Consider the following 6,972-nt stretch of genomic DNA (forward strand, 5'->3'; position numbering starts at 1 on the left):
TGTGCCGGGCCCATGACATTCCCCTCGCAGGGCACCAGGGAACCTGGCGTACCCAGCAGAGGCTGCTACGGAGCTTTTACTGGCCTGGGGTCTTTGTTACTGTCCGACAGTACTGCAGATCCTGTGACCCCTGTCAGAGGGGGAGGAAGGCCTGGGACAAAGGGAAAACAGCTTTAGGACCCTTGCCCAGCATAGAGGAGCCTTTTCGGAGGGTGGCCAAGGTAAAAAGGGCGGCTCTAAACCAAGAGAGCCCAAAGCACAGACCTCCAGACTGGAGCGCTGGGAGAAGACCACAACCCAGTTGGAGCCCCAGAGGTATGGGGGTGGGAAAAGGGCGCAGGCCGCATAAACCTTCCCACATGCGAACTGCGAGTGCCATCAAGCACCCACAACCTAAGGGGGAGCGTGAAACTGGAGGGGCCTGGTGTAATTCTCACCAAGGAATGGGAGGGATGCGGGGGCATCCATGGGAACGGGGGTAGGTTCGAACTTCCCCGGGTCACTGGCTAAAGTGACCCTGCTCAGTTCGGTCTCGAAGGGGGGAGAGATGTGACGAACTGGGCCTGTTCTCACTGTGGTCTGTGAATGCTGACAGGGGAGTGTGCTGGGATAGTCTGCATTGTAGGATGGGATCTGCCCGAGGGCGCATACCTGAGTGTGTAACATGAGAACCCAGGAAGGGGTTGAAGGCGAGGCGACTCCTTAGCCCGGGAAACTGAACAAAGGCTGTGGGAGGGGTCGCTGAAAGGCGGAGGGCTGGAAGCAGGCTGGAGGGAGGCGGGAGAGATGGCTGGGAGGCAGAGATGGCTCTGACCCCCCAAAGGGGGGTGGGCTGGCATGCCCTGGGACCCCAAGCTGGACCTAACTGAGGGGGGCCCTGTTGTCTGTGCCTGCAAGACCTGTCTTGGACTGTATTCCTGTCATCCAAATAAACCTTCTGCTTTACTGGCTGGCTGAGAGTCATGGTGAATCGCAGGAAGCCGGGGGTGCAGGCCCCTGAGTCCCCCAATACTCCGTGACAGGGAGATAATCCCGCTCCCTCTCCCAGAGGCGATGCGTGGGGGGAGGCATGAAGGGCCAGATTAACGCAGGGGCTTTAGGGGCTGCAGCCCAGGGCCTCAGGCTAAGGGGTCCCTGTGACCTTCCCCTAGTGTTATCTGGACCGGTGATCTGTAAGGATACTCCAATCCTTGACTCTGGGAGCCAGCCTTACCCTGCTCCGCTGTGAGAACCCCCACTCCTGGGCTGTTCACGCACAGCCTCTGGCATGTAAGGCACTTGCAACCGAATCACAGTAGCCAATATCTCTGGCCCCAGACACAACCCAGGAACCTCTGTCTTGCAATGTCCAGTTATGCTCGCTGGACACTGAAAGCTTATACGAGTTCATCAATTTAACAAAGAAATTGATATGTACCAGCCTTGTTATCCCAAGGGGAGTCTCTGTCACACTTCAAACCAAACGCACTGCTTCAGGTAGAATAAACAAACAGATTTATTTACTACGAAGATAGATTTTAAGTGATTATAAGTCAAAGCACAACAAGTTGGATTTGATCAAATAAAATAAAAGTAAAACGCATTCTAAGCTGATCTGAACACTTTCAATGCCCTTACAAACTTAGACACTTCTCACCGCAGGCTGGCTGGTTGCCCTTCAGCCAGGCTCTCCCCTTTGATCAGCGCTTCAGTCTCTTGGTGGTGATGTCTGTAGATGGAGGTGGAAGAGAGAGGAAGAGCATGGCAAAATGTCTCTCTCTTTTATCATGTTCTTTCTTCCCTCTTGGCTTTGCCCCCCGTTCAGAGTCAGGTGAGCATTACCTCATTGCAGTCCCACACTGACCAAGGGAATGGGGGTGACTCACTGGAGAATCCAACAAATCCTTTGTTGCTGCCTAGGCCAGCGTCCTTTGTTCCTGAGGCTGGACTGGGTTTGTCCCATACATGCCCTGATGAGGTGTGAACTGCCCCTCTGCTCCTGGAGATTTTTTTCCTGGGCCTGTTTTAAGCCATGAGGACACATTTTCCGCCTCATAACTACATACATGAAATTACAACCTATAACATTATTATAACATTACTGTAACAATTGCTATACCATCACTATAACAACAATGCTCAGTGCATCATGAGCCTTCCTAAGACACCCGACATGCCCAACTTTGCATTAGATACCACACAATCATATTATAAGGATGAACATGGGGGTGCAGGGGGTTCCCTCAAGGCACAGAGTGTCACAGGCCCCCACAAAAATAAATCCATTATTATATACAATTCAGTGGTCACTAACCGTCAATTGCGATCCACTGGTCGATCCTGGAGCCTCAGCCAGTCCATCGCAATCTCCGGGCTGCTAAAAGTCCAGTGGTGCAGTAGGGCACAGGCAGGTTGCCTGTATGCCGTGGCCCCATTGTGACGAACTGGGACTGTTCTTGCTGGGGTGTGGGAATGCTGACAGGGGAGTGTGACTAGGATGGTCTGCATCGGAGGATGGGAGTCGGCCCGAGGGAACATACCTGAGCTTGTAACATGAGAACCCAGGAGGGGGTTGGAGGTCAGGTGACTCCGGGGCCCGGGAAACTGGACAAAGGCTGTGGGAGGGGTCGCTGAAGGCAGAGTGCTGGAAGCGAGCTGGAGAGATGGCTGGGAGGGAGAGATGGCTCTGACCCCCCAAAGGGGGGTGGGCTGGAATGCCCTGGGACCCCAAGCTGGACTTAACTGAGGGGGTCCTGTTGTCTGTGCCTGCAAGACCTGTCTTGGACTGTATTCCTGTCATCCAAATAAACCTTCTGCTTTACTGGCTGGCTGAGAGTCATGGTGAATCGCAGGGAGCCGGGGGTGCAGGGCCCTGAGTCCCCCAATACTCCGTGACACCCATGCTGCTCCCAGAAGCGGCCAGCTGCTGGCATGTCTCTCTGGCCCCTGGCAGGGGTGGCGGGAGGAGGCTCCGCGTACTGCCTCTGCCCCCAGCACTGTCCCCGCAGCTCCCATTGACTGGGAACAAGTCAATGGGAACTGCGGGGGTGGCGCTTGCAGGCGTGGACAGCACACGGAGACACGCTGTTCCCCTTCCCCCAGGGGTGCGCAGAGATGTGCCAGCAGCCGGCGGGCTCCCGGGGGTGGGCGGGGGAGAGGGGACTCCAGCTCACTTGGTCCCTGTCCCCGTGAGCCAGAAACATGCTGGGGTGCAGGGGGAGAGGGGACTCTGGCTCGCTCACCCCTGTCCCTGGCATCTGGGGCGGCAGTGAGCCACCCCCCATCCGGGCCCTGCTGCAAGGATAGGGGCTGAACGAGCAGGAGCCCCGCTGCCTCCCCCCACAGCCGAGCCCAGGCTGCCTCTCCGGCAGAAACAGCTCTGTCCCGCTCCCTGCCCAGCTGCCAGGGAGAGTGGGTCGAACTTGCTTCGGGGAGGGCGGAGGCACAAGAAAAGAAGGACAGAGCCCCCTGGGCCCTCCATGCAGCTAACGAGGGGTGGGTAGAATGCAACGACCTCAGGCTGGGCAGGGGTGTGTGTCAGAGGCAGCTGGAGCCCCGGCCCTTTAAATAGCCCCCGAGTCCCCCGCTATCCCAGGGCTCTGGGGGCTATTTAAAGGGCCCAGGGCTCCCCTGCTTCTACCGCCCCGGCCCTTTAAATAGCCGCGGGAGCCCTGGGGAAGCAGCGGGGCTCCAGTGGCTATTTAAAGGGCCGGGGCGCTAGAGGCAATGGGAGCCCCGGACATTTTAAATAGCCCCCAGAGCCCCGCAGCCCTACCCCAGGGCTCCAGAAGTGGGGGTCTGGTGGCAATTTAAAGGGCCTGGGGCTCCGGCCCCTGCTGGGAGCCCTAGGTCCTTTAAATTGCCCCCTGGGGAAGCCAGACCACCCTGGTACAGCGCACCGGCTCTTGCCGGTACACTGTACCGGGGCTTGGGCCCGGGGCCCGATTCAGGGGAATTGGTTGAATTGGCCTAAAGCTGGCCCTGGTGGGGGGATGGCAAAGAGCCGCAGGGAGGGGAACCCTGAGGTGTGGGGGCTGGGTGGGTACTGGGAGTTCCTCCTGAAGGGACGGGGGTTGTCCAAGGTCACTCAGCCCCGGGGTGTGGGAGGGGGACTGGCTGAGGGCACTCAGAGCCCCAGGAAGTGGGGGGGGGGAGAGAGGAGGGACTGGCCAGGGGCACTCAGAGCTCGGGGAGGGGCTGTCCAGGGGGGGCACTCACAGCCCCAGGAGGTGGGTGGGGGAGGGGCACACAGGATTTCAGGAATTTCCTGGCAGTGAAGAGCTGCTGGCGGCAGGGAGGAGCCAGCCGTGACAATCCCCACTTGGGATCCCTGGCTGGGCTAGTGGCTATGGGGGCCCGTGGCCAAGCTGCAGCGGAACGTGACCTGAAGGAAGTGCCTCGGCCTCGGCCTCCGGCTAGGAAGGGCCTGGGCCAGACAATGACCCACCGCGCAGTGTCCCAGCTCCCCGCCCCACACCTGCGGGGCACGGCCCCTCCTCTGTAGGGAGGTTGGCATGTACCTTAGTGCTGCTTCCTCCATCCCCAAAGGCCTCTCCCAGCCAGTCTCTGGCAACCCCTGCCGTTCAATACGCACATTACCCTGCTGTGACATACCGGGGGGGGGGAACCCCTCGGGGATGGGGGGGCTGTCACACAGCTGGGCAATTTAACCCGGCTTGGCCGGGGTGACTGTCTCCCTGGAGCTGGGGTCTCAGCCCAGGTGTCTCTCTGCCCTTCCCCCCAGTCGCCCCCGGGCGAGGTGGGAGCGCCCCACGTTGAGTTCCAGCCCCACATTCGCACCCACAAGTGCTGGTGGGTTCCAATCCCAGCTGAACACGCCCACCCGGCCCTAGTGCGGAGCAGAAGGGCCCAGCGCTGCCCCCACAGACCCTCTGGCTCTCCGAGCCTGCTCTTACCCATCACCGCAGCACGTCTGGCCCAGGCTGAACGCTGCTGCTCTGTGCAGAGAGGCTGGCACTTCTCGCTCCTGCCGTACGAGGGGCAGGTGCTGCAACCAACTGCTCCCCCTAACCCCGCCCTGCTGCGCTCTGGGGATGCTGCCCTGCTGTGGAGCTCTCAGGTGTCTTGAACTGGAATTTGTTTGGAGAGAAACTGCTAAGGAGCCTTATCAGCCCCGAGCAGAGAGTACCTGGGAGCCTGCCTGGGTCGGGCGGGTCTGGTACAGCCTCCCCCAGATAAGGCTCTTCCCTGGACCTGCCACCCATTGGAATCTGGAACGATTCCCTCCGAGGTAACACCCAGGGCAGCCAGGGCAGGGCAGGGTACGGCCTGCTCCCCTGGAGCGTTAGGGCTTTCAGGAGTCAGAGGTGCCAGCGGAGCAGGTTGTACGTTAAAGCAGCGAAGGCAGTTGGGGGGCAGAGGAATTGGGTGCTTTGCCATTGCACTTGATCAGCTCAATTGGAAAATTCTTTCAAAGGAAATCCAGATGTATACATCTGACTGGGGTACATGTACACACATACACACGCACACTCACGTGCACACACTCATGTGCACATACACGTACACACATACATACGCACATGTACACATACACATATATACAGACGTACACATACACGCAGTCCCTGGAGCGCCCCAGGATGCGACTGACGGGGTGGCTGGCTATTATGGAGGCACAAAGGGGTTGGGAGAAAATAATCAAGAAGAACTTTGGTGAAAATGCAAACCTAAGCTGGAAATCTGTGCAGGGCTGGGCTCAGCGAAAATGATCTTTTGAGCTGCTCTTATTAACCGTGGTCCTGTACTTCCTGGTTTGCGTCCGACCCAGGCAGGAGACTGGGCTGCTCTCAGCTGTAGAAGCCATTGGAATGAGCCAGGTCGGAATGAGCCAGGCCCTCAGAGCCTTCTGCCACCAATCGCCCCAGCAGTCACTGATCCACACCAAACCACGTCCTTCCAGTCAGGCAGTTTCATATGCACACGTCAAACCCTTGGTTTGCCACTCAGACACCACGGTGATGGGCACAGTAAGGACCGAGAGACGCGAAACAGGCAGGCAGACAAGGAAATAGTGGCCCTGCCTACAGGTGTGTGTGTGGTGCAAACGGATGAACACCAGCTGCTGGCTGAAGGCACAACCTTAATTCCTGCATCTCCTGTCTGTCAGCTATCATTCGCTTGGCAGCCTGAGCTCCGATTTCTAACGCAGCGTTTTGCTCTGGCCTATTGTGGTTCTCATGTCCGGGGGCGCCTTGGCCCCTGGTAACAGGAGCGGTGCTAAGGAGGCTGCTTTTCAAAGGTCCTTAAGTAGAGTTGCCAACTTTCTACTTGCACAAAAAGCAAACGCCCTTGACCCAACCCCTTTCATGCCCTTCCCCAAGGCCCCACCCCCACTCACTCCAGCCCAGCCCACCTCCCTCAGTCGCTCGCTCTCACACCCTCACTCACTTTCACTGGGCTGGAGCAGGGGGTTGGAGTGCAGGGAGGGGTGAGGGCTCCGGTGGGGATGCGGACTCTGGGATTGGGCTGGAGATTAGGGGTTTGGAGTGCCAGAGAGGGATCCAGGCTGGGGCAGAGGGTTGGGGTGCAGACTCTGGGAGGGAGTTTGGATGCGGGAGGGGGCTCAGGGCTGGGGTAGGGGATTGGGGTGGGGGTGTGGGGTCTGGGAGGAAATAGGGTACAGGAGGGGGTTCCGACCTGGGGCAGGGGGTTGGGGTGCCGGGTGTGAGGTCTGGGAGGGAATTTGGGTGTGGGAGGGGGTTCCGACCTGGGGCAGGGTTTCTGGGTGCGAGCTCCAGCCAGGGGACGCTTACCTCAGCCGGCTCCTGATCAATGGCACACCGGTGCTAATGCAGGCTCCTGACCCCTGGTCTCCCTCCGCTGGCAGGGTCTGAGCAAGGCCTGCCCAGAGATCATGGATGACGAGCTCTCAATCCTGCTGACAGCACCCCCCAGCACAGACAAACTCCAGCACATCTTGGAGGTGAGCAGAATGGGGAGGGGCCGCAGGGGTTTTACCTTAGCCCTGGG

The 6,972-nt window shown here is 59.0% G+C and overlaps 1 long non-coding RNA gene across 1 annotated transcript; it reads right to left on the bottom strand.

The window, feature by feature from the left end:
* Positions 1-1,471: 1,471 nt before the first annotated feature.
* On the bottom strand, positions 1,472-3,548 carry LOC128825779 (uncharacterized). The gene is made up of 2 exons (XR_008442726.1): positions 2,294-3,548; positions 1,472-1,999 (listed from the first exon to the last, which is right to left on the bottom strand). It is a non-coding gene; the product is annotated as an uncharacterized LOC128825779 (long non-coding RNA).
* Positions 3,549-6,972: the final 3,424 nt, after the last annotated feature.

The sequence above is a fragment of the Malaclemys terrapin genome, chromosome 18 (assembly GCF_027887155.1).
Source record: "Malaclemys terrapin pileata isolate rMalTer1 chromosome 18, rMalTer1.hap1, whole genome shotgun sequence".
Lineage (NCBI taxonomy): Eukaryota > Metazoa > Chordata > Testudines > Emydidae > Malaclemys > Malaclemys terrapin.